The 17,862-nt window shown below is 37.1% G+C and overlaps 1 pseudogene; it reads right to left on the reverse strand.

Moving 5' to 3' along the window:
• Nucleotides 1-1,898: 1,898 nt before the first annotated feature.
• Nucleotides 1,899-9,666, reverse strand: LOC145538710 (phytanoyl-CoA hydroxylase interacting protein-like; annotated as a pseudogene).
• Between the last annotated feature and the right edge of the window lie 8,196 nt (nt 9,667-17,862).

Genomic DNA, 17,862 nt, shown 5'->3' on the forward strand with positions numbered 1-17,862 from the left:
CCTGGTGGACATGTTAGTGAAAGTAGAATAAAGCTTTTTCCTACCTGCCACTGTTTACTTTGTCATTTCTACTAAAAATAGTTTGCATCTGTATTTCCCACGAATCAGACACAATTTCTATGTTACTAGAAAACTTTCAAGGGCAACTCAATAGTTAAAATGTAGCTTTGCTAAGGTTTTGGCTTTCTGCAAAGTTAAACCTTTTAATTGACTCATTAAGATGAAGCAGAACAATAATGAACCTGCTGGAAATTAGAGTTCTATATATTTGCAAAAGAAATGGAGTTCCATTCTTGATGATTAATTGTTTATTTCTACAGCAGTGTGTATCCACAACATTGCTTTTCTTGCTTGTATTTTGATTAGTGGCTGAGAACATTTACTGTCAGACTCCTTCTCTACCACAGTCAAATAAAATGAATGCACTTGTCAATATGTAACCTATGGCTGATTCATGTTGATGTTTGACAGAACACAATAAAATTCTGTAAAGCAAATATCCTTCAATTAAAAAAAAAAAAGAACCTTCACTCTTAGATGTTAAGCAGGTTTAGTGACAGTTCAGGGTCTAATTTTTAAATGTCACTTTATTACTACTCTGACTTCTGGATTCAAAAATTCTCTCTGAGGTTCTAGGCCTTTTGTTTCTTAGAAATCTTTACTTTGTCATTTTCATCTTTGCTTAGTTTCCTCAAATAGAGCCATGCTTACCTAAGCATGTTTTGTCACGACCACTTCTTCCTTAGGTGAATTCTCTGATCTTTCGTTGTGATTTGCCTGAATTATTGTGACTCAGTTCTTAACAGTTATTCCCCAGTTTTGTTTTTTACTTACTGGGCAATTAGTACTCTTTTTTTTTTTTTTTCTTTAAGAAGCCAGAATATTTCATTTGCATCATTAACTTCAGTGTATATTGTTTTGCTATTTTGCATTAAACCACATGTTTATTATTTTGCTTTTGTAAAAATAAGTAAAAGGTCCACACTTTCTCTCTCATACCAGCCACATTTGTAGTTCTCTTTTCTGTAATGTTTAAGCATGATGGTGAACAAATTCACATTTTCATATAGTTTAAATGGGATTAATAGTGACTATTTCTGAAGCAGATGGTTTCAGAGGCTTATTGTTTTCTCTATATTTACCTGATATTTTATAACCTTTATGAATCAGAATAATGTTCTTCACAAATTTGTATAATTAGAGTTATGTACTTGTAAGAGGACAGATACACAACTATTTGAGGTTTACAAACTACATCTTTGATAAGGGAAATGGTTTCTTGACATGTATACAATTGCTATTAAGGTATAACTATATTCTATAAGATTGTAAATATTTTATACAACAATACAAATAAAATATTTTGCTATTATATTTATTATGTTGAAACACAGACACTCTTTCCTGTTAGGTAATATAAACAACATAAATAACACTGTCAAACAACAAATTGGAAGTGTTGACAATCCTAGGCTTCAAGATTTAACTCATGCTGTAATTACACTTTTTTGTGCACTTTGGAATTATTCCAATATTTGTTCAATAGATTAAAATAAGAGCATATTTAAACACCATTTATATGCCATTATTTTGTATTTTACTAAAGCAGTTTACATAATAGTTTTGTTATGTTTGGCATAAAGGAAAAATAAAAACATTGTAGCATCTAGGCAAGAGAGTGTCAGAAACAATTTAGGATAGTTCATCTCTCAAAATCTTGGGAAGGGTAGGTAATAGGAAACACTACAACAAGTTGGAAATCTGAAAAGTGGAGGTTCACTTTTGGTGATAGTGGCATGTGCATGCTTCAGTGGAAAACATCTGGTGATGAAAATGGACAACAGAGGATCAGGGCTTCTACGGGAGGAAAGGGGGATTAGGAGTAAGAAATGTGGGTATTAATGTCCAACACTAATATTGCAGGTTTTGCATCTGGGATCTTTCTTTGCATTTGCAGTAGATAAACTCATGAGCTGATGACCAGTGATTTCTGCCATGGTGCCTAGAGAAAGATCTACAGGATCGGTGTAAATGACTTCTAAAATGACATCCTGGGCATGGTGGTAAACCAGCATCCCATCTTCTTCTCTGCAGGTCAGAAATTTATTATCCTGGTAATTTAGTTGAGGAAGGCACTGCTTACAAAATTCATCTCCTGAAGATCCCACAGGGGCAATGATCAGAATCACATAATGATAAGCAGTGTACATACAATAGAAGTCCCCAAAGTATAAATTAGTATTGGGGTTAAAAAGTTTTTCTGCTGCAATCACAAACCTGTGTCTTCCATAAGGTGAATCGTAGGGGTGGCCTCCCAGTACTGAATTCAGTGCTGCAGCTGAAGAAAGTGAAAGTGAGAGTCCTCAGTGATATCTGACTCTTTTCGATCCCATGGACTATATAGTCCATGGAATTCTCCAGGCCAGAATACTGGAGTGGGTAGCCTTTCCTTTCTCCAGGGGATCGTCCCAATCCAGGGATCAAACCCGGGTCTCCTGCATTGCAGGAGGATTCTTTACCAGCTGAGCCACAACGAAAGCCCAGCTGAAGACGCCTTCTAATTTTCCACTGGTAGGAGAGCCATGGCTGCCACTGTTATTCTTGACAGAGACCTGAACAGCATTCCCATGATGTTTTCGAATATAGTCAAAATATTCTTTGTGCTGGTTATGATAAAAAACATAAAATTTGAACATCTGTCCTGCAATGACTCCATCCTTCTCCAACAATTGTGTTAGATGAACTTTTGAATAGTCTGCTGTGTACAATTCTATAATTTCACTCCATTCAGACACAACATAATCACCATCAACCTGTTTTGAGGCAGTCTGCAGTGCTATTGAGGCACTTTGAGAGGGCATCAGAGGGCAGACAGGCTGAAACCACAGTCACAGAAAACTAACCAACCTAACCATATCGACCATGTTTTTGTCTAACTCCATGAAACTAAGCCATGCTGTTAGGGCCATCCAAGATGGACGGGTCATGGTGGAGAGTTCTGACAAAATATGGTCCATTGGAGAAGGGAATGGCAAACCACTTCAGTATTCTTGCCTTGAGAACCCCATGAACAGTATGAAAAGGCAAAAAGATAGGACACTGAAAGATGAACTCCCCAGGTCAGTAGGTGCCCAATATGTTACTGGAGATTAGTGGAGAAATAATTCCAGAAAAAATGAAGAGACGGAGCCAAAGCAAAAGAACACCCAGTTGTGGATGTGACTAGTGATAGAAGCAAGGACCAATGCTTTAAAGAGCAATATTGCATAGGAACCTGGAATGCTAGGTCCATGAACTAAGGCAAATTGGAAGTGGTCAAACAGGAGATGGCAAGAGTGAATATCCACATTTTAGGAATCAGCTAACTAAAATGGACTGCAATGGGTGAATTTAACTCAGATGATCATTATATCTACTACTGTGGGAAAGAATCAAGTAGAAGAAATGGACTAACCATCATAGTCAACAAAAGGGTCCAAAATGCGATACTTGGAGGCAATCTCAAAAATGACAGAATGATCTCTGTTCGTTTCCAAGGCAAACCATTCATATCACAGTAACCCAAATCTATGCCCTGACCAGTAATGCTGAAGAAGCTGAAGTTGAACGATTCTAGGAAGACTTACCAGGTCTTTTAGAACTAACACCCCAAAAAGATATCCTTTTCATTATAGGGGACTGGAATGCAAAAGTAGGAAGTCAAGGAACACCTGGAGTAACAGGCAAATTTGGCCTTGGAGTACAGAATGAAGCAGGGCAAAGGTTAATAGAGTTTTGCCAAAAGAATTCACTGGTCATAGCAAATATCCTCTTGCAACAACACAAGAGAAGACTCTACACATGGACATCACCAGATGGCCAAAACCAAAAACAGATTGATGATATTCTTTGCAGCCAAAGAAGGAAAAGCTCTATACAGTCAGCAAAAACAAGACCAGGAGCTGACTGTGGCTAAAATCATGAACTCCTTATCACCAAATTCAGATTTAAATTGAAGAAAGCAGGGAGAAACACTAGACCATTCAGTTCAGTTCAGTTCAGTTCAGTCGCTCAGTCGTGTCCGACTCTTTGCAACCTCATGAATCGCAGCATGCCAGGCCTCCCTGTCCATCACCAACCCCCAGAGTTTACTTGTGTCCATCGAGTTGGTGATGCCATCCAGCCATCTCATCCTCTGTCATCCCCTTCTCCTCCTGCCCCCAATCCTTCCCAGCATCAGGGTCTTTTCCAGTGAGTCACCTCTTCGCATGAAGTGGCCAAATTATTGGAGTTTCAGCTTCAACATCAGTCCTTCCAGTGAACACCCAGGACTGATCTCCTTTAGGATAGACTGGTTGGATCTCCTTGCAGTCCAAGGGACTCTCAAGAGTCTTCTCCAACACCACAGTTCAAAAGCATCAATTCTTTGGCGCTAGCTTTCTTCACAGTTCAACTCTCACATCCATACATGACTACTGGAAAAACCACAGCCATGACTAGACGGATCTTTATTGTCAAAGTAATCTTTCTGCTTTTTAATATGCTATATAGTTTGGTCATAACTTTACTTCCATGGAGTAAGTGTATTTTAATTTCATGGCTGCAATCACCATCTGCAGTGATTTTGGAGCCCCCCAAAAATAAAGTCTGACACTGTTTGCACTGTTTACCCATCTATTTTCCATGAAGTGATGGGACTGGATGCCATGATCTTAGTTTTCTGAATGTTGAGCTTTAAGCCAACTTTTTCACTCTCTTTTTTTACTTTAATCAAGAGGCTTCTTAGGTCCTCTTCACTTTCTGCCATAAGGGTGGTGTCATCTGCATATCTGAGGTTATTTATATTTCTCCCAGCAATCTTGGTTTCAGCTTGTGCTTCTTCCAGCCCAGAGTTTCTCATGATGTACTCTGCATAGAAGTTAAATAGGCTAGGGGACAATATACAGCCTTGACGTACTCCTTTTCCTATTTGGAACCAGTCTGTTGTTCCATGTCCAGTTCTAACTGTTGCTTCCTGACCTGCATACAGGTTTCTCAAGAGGCAGGTCAGGTGGTCCGGTATTCCGATTCTTTCAGAATTTTCCACAGTTTATCGTGATCCACACAGTCAAAGGCTTTGACATAGTCAATAAAGCAGAAATAGATGTTTTTCTGGAACTCTCTTGCTTTTTTGATGATCCAGCGGATGTTGGCAATTTGATCTCTTGTTCCTATGCCTTTTCTAAAACCATTCAGTATGATGTAAATCAAATCCCCTACAGTTATAGTGGAAATGACAAATAGACTTAAGGGACTAGATCTGATAGACAGAGTGCCTTAGGAACCATGGACGGAGGGTCCTGACATTGTACAGGACACAAGGAGCAAGACCATCCCCAAGAAAAATAAATGCAAAAAAACAAATAGCTGTCTGAGGAGGCCTTACAAATAGCTGCGAAAAGAAGAGAAGCAAAAGGCAAAGGAGAAAAGGAAAGATATACCCATTTGAATGCAAAGTTCCAGAAAATAACAAGGAGAGATATGAAAGCCTTCCTCAGTGATCAGTGCAAAGAAATAGAGGAAAACAACAGAATGGGAAAGACTAGAGATCCCGTCAAGAAAATTAGAGATATCAAGGGAACATTTCATGCAAAGATGGGCTCGATAAAGGACAGAAATGGTATGGATCTAACAGAAGCAGAAGATATTAAGAAGAGGTGGGAAGAATACACAGAAGAACTGAACAAAAAAGATCGTCACGACACAGATAATCACGATGGTGTGATCACTCACCTAGAGCCAGACATCCTGGAAAGTAAGGTCAAGTGGGCCTTAGAAAGCATCACTATGAATAACGCTATTGGAGGTGATGGAATTCTAGCTTAGCTATTTCAAATCCTGAAAGATGATGCTATGAAAGTGCTGCACTCAATATGTCAGCAAATTTGGAATACTGAGCAGTGGCCACAGGACTGGAAAAGGTCAGTTTTCATTCCAATCTCAAGGAAAGGCAATGCCCAAAATGCCTAAACTACCATTCTATTGCGCTCATCTCACATGCTAATAAAGTAATGCTCAAAATTCTCCAAGCCAGGGTTCAGCAATACGGGAACTGTGAACTTTCAGATGTTCAAGCTGGTTTTAGAAAAGATGGAGGAAACAGAGATCAAATTGTCAACATCCACTATATCATCAAAAAACAAGAGAGTTCCAGAAAAACATCAATTTCTGCTTTATAACTATGCCAAAGCCTTTGACTGTGTGGATCACAATAAATTGTGGAAAATTCTTAAAGCGATGCAGACCACCTGATCTGCCTTAAGAAATCTGTATGCATGTCAGGAAGCAACAGTTAGAACTGGACATGGAACAACAGACTGGTTCCAAATTGGAAAGGGAGTACCTCAAGCCTGTATGTTGTCACCTGCTTATTTAACTTATATGCAGAGTACATTATGAGAAGGTCTGGGCTGGATGAAGCACAAGCTGGCATCAAAATTGCTGGGAGAAATATCAATAACCTCAGATATGCAGATGACACCACCTTTATGGGAGAAAGCGAAGAAGAACTAAAGAGCTTCTTGATGAAAGTGAAAGAGGAGAGTGAAAAAGTTGACTTAAAGCTCAACATTCCGAAAACTAAGATCATGGTATCTGGTCCCATCACTTCATGGGAAATAGATGGGGAAACAGTGGAAACAGTGGCTGAGTTTATTTTGGGGGGCTCTAAAGTCATTGCAGATGGTGACAGCAGCCATGAAATTAAAAGACTCTTACTCCTTTGAAGGAAAGTTATGACCAACCTGGACAGCAGATACATTACTTTGCCAGCAAAGGTCTGTCTAATGAAGGCTATGGTTTTTCCCGTAGTCATGTATGGATGTGAGAATTGGACTATAAAGAAAGCTGAGCACCAAAGAATTGATGCTTTGAATTGTGGTGTTAGAGAAAACTCTTCAGAGTCCCTTGGACTGCAAGGAGGTCCAACCAGTTCATCCTATTGGAGACCAGTCCTGAGTGTTCATTGGGAGAACTGATGTTGAAGCTGAAACTCCCAATACTTTGGCTACCTGATGTGAAGAGCTGAGTCATTTGAAAAGACGGTGATGCTGGGAAGGATTGGAGGCAGGTGGAGAAGGGGACAACAGAGGATGATGTGGTTGGTTGGCATCACTGACTCAATGGACATGAGTTTGGGTAAACTCTGAAAGTTGGTGATGGACAATGAGGCCTGACATGCTGTGCTCCATGGATTCACAAAGAGTTTGACACAACTGAGCAACTGAACTGCACTACTATTGTATACTCTGTTCTTGTCCTCAAAAACCAGTGTCCACTGACAGTCATCGGCAAGGGAATAGCTTCTGCCACCAGATTTGTTGGAACTCCTTGTGTTTAAATATATTAGAGTTCTTGTTCTCTTTCTTATTGAGGTCAGTGAAATAGTGTGTAATATGGTCCTTTGATTTTTAATCCATTTCCCATGAAATCTTGTAAGAGTCACAGGTAATGTTGCTTATTTTGATGTTATGTGGTACAGGAAGTTCTTCTGCTATGCCACTGTCTTGTGATTTGTTCCCTAAGAAGTTCTTTGGTTATGCTGCCTTCAGCAGTGTTTCTCCAAGTGCATTTCTCCAAGGTATCTGACTCAACAACCAGTACTCTGGTTTTGAGATTGAACACAAGGATACTTTTGGTATTCCTCTTATTTTTCTTTTTAAGGTGAGACTATTTTAGAAATATTAATTCTGAACCCCAATTCTAATAACCTCTACATTTTCTTAGAAATATTTTAGCATATTCTTAAAAATAGCTCAGAAATGTTATCTAACGTATGAACTACATGAATGAATTAACCCAGATGATCAGATCTTCTATTAAACCTTTGTTGTTGTTCAGTCACTCAGCCGTGTTCGACTTTTTGCAACTCCATGGACTGCAGCACACCAGGCTTCCCTGTCCATCACCACTCCTGGAGCTTGCTCAAACTCATGTCCATCCAGTTGGTCATGCCATCCAACCATCTCATCCTCTGTTGTCCCCTTCTCCTCCTGCCTTCAATCTTTCCCAACATCAGGGTCTTTTCTGAGTTGATTCTTCACATCAGGAAACATGAGGAAAGGCAAACAATGTGTAGATTATTCCAGTAAAATGTCTAGTGCTTATATAACATGCTTGTGTGTGCTCAGTGTCCAACTCTTTGCCAGGTTCCTCTGTCCATGGGGTTTCCCAGACAAGAATGCTAGAGCAGGCTGCCATTCCCTTCTCCAGGGAATTTTCCCAATCCAGGGATCAAGCCCACGTCTCCTGTACCTCCTGTGCTGCAGGCAGATTCTTTGCCAACTAAGCCATCAGGGAATTCCGCCTATATAACATACAGAGGAGCCTGGCAGGTTACAGTCCTTGGGGTCACAAGAGTCGAAACATGACTAGAGACTATACCACCACCATACAGAAGATAACATGGTTAAACAACTGATCACACCACATTTTACTGATGAAACAATTACATTTTCATACACTTATTTTGGCAAAGTTAGTTTACAATATTGCATTGCACAATTTGGGGACAATGGATAGTAAAATTGGCACTAGGTATACTATAATTTTATTCCAGAAAATCCACTCCTGGTATATACTTTATAAGTATGTGCATATATTTTCACCACAATACATGTTCAAGAATGCTCTTAGCAGGGATATTGCTTGTTGTTCAGTCACTCAGTCATGCCCAACTCTTTGCGACCCCTGGACGGCAGTACGCCAGGCTTCCCTATCCTCCACCATCTCCCAGTGTTTGCTCACACTCATGTCCATTGAGTCAGTGATGCCATCCAACTTTTCATCCTCTGTTGTTCCCTTTTCCTCCTGCCTTCAATCTTTTCCAGCATCAGGGTCTTTTCCAATGAGTTGGCTCTTTGCATCAGGTGGAACTTCTGGTATATTTATACAATGGAATAGTATTAAACATGAAAGTGAATGAAATACAATTACAACACAATGCCACAATGAATCTCACAAACATGATATTGAGAGAAAGCAGCTAGATACACAAGATTTAATATATATAAAGTTCAAAAAGAGGCAAACAAGAAGTTAGTGGCTGGGAAAGAGACAAAAAGCAGTTTACAGGATATTGATAATATCTGATTTCCAGATCTAGGCAATGGTTCATGGTTGTGTTCAGTTTGTAGTAATTCACCAATGTGTACACTTGTAATTATAAATTTTTATTTTATTTTTACTTCCAAAAAGTTTAAGAAAGAAAAGTAAGCCAGTATTGAATTATTCACTCTTATTTATCTTTATTCTAATAGGTAAAATATTTGCCACAAATCTTCAGATATAATTATCATTAACCACCGAATAAGGCATTGGATTATTCCAAAACATTTTCTTTTATAAGCTTTAATAGTCAGAGTACTGTTAAGGTTTGCTAAGCCAAAGAAGTTGGGCTGTTTACTTCAGCATAATTTAGAACAATGTAAAGGTTGAGAAATAAACTCTCCTCAATGACAGAATTAAATGATAGCTTCTATGAAGGAGTACAAATTCTTTATTCACACCTCATACACTCTCAACAAGGAGATAATACATTATTTCTGAAGTGCAGCTCATGTTCCTCTGGCTGTCCACACAATTTATTGGATATTTATTGAGTATCTACCATATCCAAGTCACTCTCTCATCTTCACAGGAAATATGCATACTAAGGCATGGAGACTCATAAGTAGTGTACAGAAAACTAAAGGCAAAATATTAAATAATCTCATTTCATATATATTGTTTGTAAATAATTTCCTTCTTAGTTTTAAGCAGATTTGTAAACCTAATGAAAGGGAGGGTATACTTACATGTAAAAAGAATAAAGGAAGACATAACACTCAGGAAGCACATTAAAAGTATGATGATTTACATTTATTTAACAGATGATTTACATTTATTTAAGAGATTCCAATCATTATTAATTAGTAGTTTATATTATGAGACTTATAAAATACATGATTCTATCTCTTTGCCTAATATACTTATATACCGTTATGGATGTGTTCTTCACACTCTAGCCTGAGAATTCTCACGTATCATCAGAACACTGATATTTATACAAAGCAAAGCTTCAGAGCAACATGTGGCTCTTGTTATCTAATGATCTATTACAAAAATCTCTGCTGACTGATAGTCAATATTGCATATATTATAGAGAATTAAATAAAAAGTGAAGTCATCCTCAACATTAGGATATTTTGATTGCTTCTCCAAATTAATTTATCGAAATTTTTGAAAGTATAAAACCTGATCACAAGTTGTAAATAAATAAAAGCTTTTAGGCTATTAGTTTATGTATGCATTGAGTGTTTTATTCAAAATCAGTTAAGATATATTAATTCATTTATAGGACATATAGATTTAAAAGAATGAAACTAGAAATTTTCTAACACCATGTACAAAAATAAACTCAAAATGATTTAAAGACCTAAATGTAAGATGGGATACTATAAACTTGAAAAATAAAATGTTGACAGAACATCCTTTGACATAAATCATAACAGTATGTTTTTGATATAAAAAACAAAGGAAATAAAAACAAAAATAAACAAATCAGATCTAATTAAATTTAAAAGACTTCACACAGCAAAGAAAACCATCAACAAGATAAATGGACAGCCTACTGAATGGAAGAAGATATTTGCAAATAATATGACCAATAAGTGGTTAATATCAAAAAATATATAAATAGTTTATCAAACTCAAGAGCAAGAAACAAAACAAACACACACACACATACACACACACACACAAACACAGTCAACTGGATTAAAAAACGGAAAGAAGACCTGAAGAGACATTTTTACAAGGAAGACATACAGATTGCCAAAAAGCACATGAAACAATGTTAATCATCACAGAAATGTAAGTTAAAACCACAATAAGACATCATTTCACACTTATAAGAATGACTATCATCAGTATGAAAACAAGTGAAAAATTTTGGCAAGAATGTGGAGAAAAGGTAATCCTCATACACTCATACACTGTTACAAACATACACATTGGTGGGAATGTAAGTTGGTACAACCACTGTGGAAAACAGGATGGAAGTTTCAAAGAAATTAAATGAACCACCACCATGTGACCCAGAAATTCCACTCCTGTGTATGTATCAGAAAAAAAATAAAAACACTCATTTGAACAGCTTCATGCACCCAAATGTTCAAAGCAGCATTATTTACAATTGCCAAGATAATGAAGCCACCTAAATGTTTATTAACAGATAAATGGATAAAGAAAATTTGGTACACACACACACACACACACACACACATACTGGCATACTACTCAGCTATGAAAAAAATATGAAATTTTGTACTTCGAAATAAGTCAGATATATAAAGACAAATACTGTACATTATCACCTACATGTGGAATATAAAAAGTACAACAAACTAGTGAACATAACAAAACAAAAGCAGACTCACAAATACAGAGAACAAATAAGTGGTTACCACTGGAAAGAGAGAAAGTCAGAGAGTAAAGTTAGAGGCAGGAGATTAAGAATTATAAATGATGGTGTGTAAAATAAATAAGTTCATGAGACTATAATGTACAATACAGAGAACACAGCCTATATTTTATGATAGTTTTAAATTAAGCTTAATCTTTATAATTTGTGAATCACTATGCTGTACATCTGAAGCACAATATTGTACTTCAACTATATTTCAATTTTAAAAATCAAAAAAAGAAATATTCATTCATTTATTTATAAAGATAAATAATAGTGTTTCCTATAGACCTGGAAATCAGCAAATCTGGTTGATTAAACTCTTTTACCATAGATAAGATACTTAATCTTTCTGATTTTGTGTTCATATAAAAACAGAAAGTGTTAGACTTTAGAAACTGAAAAATCTATTCCAAGTCTAAATTTTCATGAATCTGTTCATACAATATGTGTGAGTTCAGATTCAAAGTACAGAAAAAAAAAGTAAAGGTTTGATTTATGTATTCCACCAATACAGTTTCATGAGGATCATACATAACTGATTTTTATGTAAATACTTTAAAAAATCAAAATCAATATAGTTTACAACCATTCTTAATTTTAAACTCAAAAATCAGCAAACTTCAAAGTATTTATCTTTTATAATAAAAATACACATAGGAAGGTAGTAAAACAGCAATAAAATTGAAAAAGAATGAAAATTGTATGATTTTTGTGGGTTTTATTTATATAAAATATACTTATTTGTTAAATTGTTTATGTTGCTATGAACAGAACAATGAATACCAAAAAATATGTTGGCATTCTGAGGTGTAATTTAATTAATTCCTTTACATCAGACCAGTTAAAACATAGATTATTTAAATATTATTAAGTGATCGAAATGTCCAAGTACATTTTGTTATTGTTATTAAATGTTTATACTATCTTGTATTCCAGGAGCTCTTCATTTAACATGTCTGCTTGTTAAGACATTTTAGGAACCATAGAGATAATATAAATGAAATTTTGGATGAGTGGATAAAAAGTACGCTTTGCTGGAACTCAGTAGACACAAGAACCAAAAATGGGCAGTCATCTTGCTTTACTTTATTATTTCTGAGAAGGAATATGAGCCCTAAGATAACAACTGGCCATATTTTCAAGATAAATAATAAACCTGTATTTAACATGAAATAGTCCAATTAAAAAAGAGACTAATAATTAAATAACAGAATGGGAAAGACTAGAAATCTCTTCAAGAAAATTAGAGACACCAAGGGAACATTTCATGCAAAGATGGGCTCGATAAAGGACAGAAATGGTATGGACCTAACAGAATCAGAAGATATTAAGAAGAGGTGGCAAGAATACACAGAAGAACTGTACAAAAAATATCTTCACAACCCAGATAATCACGATGGTTTGATCACTCACCTAGAGCCAGACATCCTGGAATGTGAAGTCAAGTTGGCCTTAGAAAGCATCACTATGAACAAAGCTAGTGGAGGTGATGGAATTTCAGTTGAACTATTTCAAATCCTGAAAGATGATGCAGTGAAAGTGCTGCACTCAATATGCCAGAAAATTTGGAAAACTCAGCAGTGGCCACAGGACTGGAAAAGGTCAGTTTTCATTACAATCTAAAAGAAAGGCAATGCCAAAGAATGCTCAAACTACCGCACAATTGCACTCATCTCACATGCTAGCCGAGTAATGCTCAAAATTCTCCAAGCCAGGCTTCAGCAACACATGAACCGTGAACATCCAGATGTTCAAGCTGGTTTTAGAAACGGCAGAGGAACCAGAGATCAAATTGCCAACATCTGCTAGGTCATCATAAAAACAAGAGAGTTCCAGAAGAACATCTATTTCTGCTTTATTGGCTATGCCAAAGCCTTTGACTGTGTGGATCACAATAAACTGTGGAAAGTTCTGAAAGAGTTGGGAATACCAGACCTCCTGACTGTCTCTTGAGAAACCTGTATGCAGGTCAGGAAGCAACAGTTAGAGCTGGACATGGAACTACAGACTGGTTCCAAATAGGAAAAGGAGTACGTCAAGGCTGTATATTGTCACCCTGCTTATTTAACTTATATGCAGAGTACATCATGAGAAACGCTAGGCTGGAAGAAGCACAAGGTGGAATCAAGATTGCTGGGAGAAATATAAATAAACTCAGATAGGCAGCTGACACCATCCTTATGGCAGAAAGTGAAGAGGACCTAAGAAGCCTCTTGATGAATGTGAAAGAGGAGAGTGAAAAAGTTGGCTTCAAGCTCAACATTCAGAAAACTAAGATCATGGCATCTGGTCCCACTACTTCATAGGAAATAGTTGGGGAAACAGTGTCAGACTGCATTTTTTGGGGCTCCAAAATCACTGCAGATGGTGATTGCAGCCATGAAATTAAAAGACGCTTACTCCTGGGAAGGAAAGTTATGACCAACGTAGATAGCATATTAAAAGCAGAGACATTACTTTGCCTACAAAGGTCCCTCTAGTCAAGGCTATAGTTTTTCCAGTAGTCACATATGGATGTGCGAGTTGGACTGTGAAGAAAGCTGAGCATAGAATTGATGCTTCTGAACTGTGGTGTTGGAGAAGACTCTTGAGAGTCCCTTGGACTGCAAGGAGATCCAACTAGTCCATCCTAAAAGAGATCAGTCCTGGATGTTCATTGAAAGGACTGATGTTGAAGCTGAAACTCCAATACTTTGGCTACCTGATGCGAAGTACTGACTCATTGGAAAAGACCCTGATGCTTGGAAGGATTGGGGGCAGGAGGAGAAGGGGATGACAGAGGATGAGATGGTTGGATGGCATCACCGACTCGATGGACATGAGTTTGGGTAAACTCCGGGAGCTGGTGATGGACAGGGAGGCCAGGTGTGCTGCGATTTATGGGGTCGCAAAGAGTCTGACACGACTGAGTGACTGAACTGAACTGAATAATTAAAAGAAGTCATAATAAGAACTTGAAATCCAAATCTATTCTGAGTGAAATAAAATGCGCCTATGAAAACTATTATTATACCAAAATTAATGTAAATTTCAACCTTAATCAAGCTAACAAAGTAACTAGCCAGTGAACTTTTTCTAGATGGTTGGTGACTGAGTTCAAATCTGAATGTAAAATCTACAATTTAGACAAAGTAGTATTTCCATATCATATTGATAGGAATTTTGGACATCTTTCAGATTTTTGTGAAGAAAAGTCCAATTGGCACAATTCAGAAACCTTAGTTCAAGTTCAGTATAGTGTTTGAATAAGAGACAGTGAGTCAAGATAAAGAGTTTTCTATCCCAGAAGTATCATCACAATGACACAGTTGGAGAGTGTAGAAGCACAGAATGGCACAAAAAGATTTGCTAAAAAGAGATACCCTAACGTAAGAAAATGATTAGTAAAAAGAAAAATAAGGTGACATATAAGATTCTACAATTTCTTCTGTTTGCACAAATTGCTTTCTCCCTCACAACTTGTTATTCTAATGTTATTAAATACTCCAAATTCTTCTTACTGTAACAATAGCACACCCCCAGTTCAGGATTTTTCCATGCTGCTTGAAGTATTTCAACAATATTGATATTATTATTTTAAAATTAGATGTTCTGAATTGATAGATGATATGCTCTGACCTTTGTGATCTGCCAGTATATACAAAGGTCATGCCAGTCAGGGTCTAAGATAAAAGAAGCAATACAATCTACAGTGTGAAAAGTAATGTCAGAGCACTGACACTGCACAGAAAACAGGTACAAGGAGAGTCCACAAGACAATGGGAAGCCAGATATCTGTTTTCAGTGAACATGAGAATTGGTGATGTTCAGAGTGGCTAAAGGGTCAAAAATCTATCAGCAGGTTGACAAAGGTGCAAGAGGGGTCCAGTGTCATAGGTACCATTGGAGATGAAAGAACAGGTATTGCTTCTCAGGAAAGAAGTGGTTTCATTCAATCTGGCTGCATCAAAAAGTTCTATGTTTTTCTATTTGGAAATAAATATACTTTGTGGGGATTTGTTCATTTCTTTGTTCTCTGGACACTTTCTTTTAACAAATGGGCCATTTTTCTATCCAAATTTCTAATCAATTCTATTCTGAATATATAAAGAAATCATTCAATGCTAGTAGATATCAGGTATTGGACTAGTTTCCTCAAAAAATGAGGCTAGAAGAAAAATGTTCTGAAATTAAGTCACTCAGGCCTGTCCGACTCTTTGAGACCCCATGCACTGTAGCCCATCAGGCTCCTCTGCCCATGGAGTTCTTGAGGCAAGAATACTGGAGTGGGTAGCCATTCCCTTATTTAGGTGACATTCCTAACCCAGAAATTGAACCCAAGTCTTTGGCATTGCAGGCAGATTCTTTACGATCTGAGCCAGCAGGGAAGCCCCTACTCAATGCTGATAGATGTTATGTATTTAACTAGTTTCCTCAAAAATGAAGCTGGAATATGAGGAACATTTCAAATATGCATGCAAATAAGTAAAATAATATATATTTACCCTAATAAACCACACTAACAAACATTCAGCTTTAAAACAATAGATATTCAGTGAAAAATCTGCTAGATATCCATAAAGGGAATGACCTTATAAGACATGAAGGAAAGTCTATACACCCTCACTGAGGCATGCATGGGTTTCTTTCTCTTTACTGTTTTAACAAAGTCTATCTGCTGCTGATATTTCTCCTTTAAAAACCTGGTTTCTTGGACTCCTCTAGAGTTTTTTTTTTTTTCCTTTCCTTTTCACTGTAAAGTCTCTCTGTATTGTTAAAATTTATTCATTTTACTACCTCCTTTTTTTCAACCCATAAGCTTGATGCCTTGTCCTTTAAAAACCATTAAACCAAAGGATAAAATCAATCCCTGGGCCTTATATTGGGCTTCCCTGGTGGCTCAGTGGTAAAGAATCCACCTGCAATGCAGGAGAGATCCAGGTTCGATCCCTGGGTGGGGACGATCCCTTCAAGAAGGAAATGGGAATCCACTCCAGTATTCTTGCCTGGGAAATCCCATGGACAGAGGATCCTGGTGGGCTATAGTCTACGGGTTCACAAAAGAGTTGGGCCAAATTTAGCAAATAAACCACCACCTTGTATCATTTCTATGCTGTGCTGTGTTTAGTCGCTCAGTCATGTCTGATTCTTTGTGGCCTCATGGACTATAGCCCACCAGGATGCTCTGTTCATGGGGATTCTCCAGGCAAGAATACTGGAGTGGGTTGCCATGCCTTCCTCCAGGGGAACTTCCCAACCCAGGGATAGAACACAGGACTCCTGCATTGCAGGCGGATTCTTTACCACCTGAGACACCAGGGAAGCCTGTATCATCCCTACTTAGTATCAAATTCATTTTCCCACAGCAAAGTAAACTTCTGAAAAGAATAGTCTATACCAAGGGTCAGCACACTTTTTAGTAGAAAATATTTCAGCATTGGGCTTCCGTGGTAGCTCAGCTGGTAAATAATCCACTTGCAGTTAATGAACATTTTTCCAATAGTTCAGTTCTAAAATCTTGTAATTATTTTAAATTCCCTTCTTTCTCAAATCCCCTGTATCAGAAAATTTTGTTGAATTTACCTTCACAATGTATGAAAAATTTGATTGCTTTTCATCATCTCCTATACTATTGTTCTAGTACCATTATAACAATCTTTTATCTAGATTCCTTAAAGGTCTGCTCACTAATACCCCTGCCCTCTACAGCCTATCACCAAAATAGTAGCCAAGATGCTCTTCCTAAATATAAATCAGATTTTGTCATTTTACTCAAAACCTATAAAGATCTCTCATTTCCTCAAAGTAAAATCCAAGGACCTTATAATGATTTATAAAGACCTGACTTATTTCCCACTTCTCCTTGAATCAGTCTCTTTGACATTTTCTCTACTTCCCTCCTTCCTATCTAGCTGCATTTACCTCAGTGGTGCCCTTACAACACATGCTTTGAGAACTTCAGTTGAAAATAGTCCCTCTTTCCAGAAGGTTCTTCTTCCAAATATCCTTAACATTCCAGATCACCTTAACAAAGTTTTAATTTTCTTCCATTTTCATAGTTCTTTAAATTGAATTGTATTCTTCATGTAACATTAATTTTTCAACCCACTGCAATTCGAATTTTATCCTAAGGTCTCCTTGAAAATATAAACCCTAAGGTCACTTTTAAGCTGCCATCATTCAGATCTCAATTTAAATGTCACTTACTCAGAAAAGTCTGTCTTAACTCTCAAATACAAATTAGGGAACTCCTGATTCTCTTCCCGGTCTTCTTTTTCTAATAAGGATTCATCATGATTTAGAGTAATGATTTTTCTTTTATGATTTTCTTCCCCACAAGACTGTAATCTCCATGATGCAAAGGAAGGTGTCGTTTTTTTTTTTTAACTCCATGTTGGTATTGAGCAGCACAAATTATC

The sequence above is a fragment of the Giraffa tippelskirchi genome, chromosome 1 (assembly GCF_054371585.1).
Source record: "Giraffa tippelskirchi isolate mGirTip1 chromosome 1, T2T-mGirTip1v1.2.pri, whole genome shotgun sequence".
Lineage (NCBI taxonomy): Eukaryota > Metazoa > Chordata > Mammalia > Artiodactyla > Giraffidae > Giraffa > Giraffa tippelskirchi.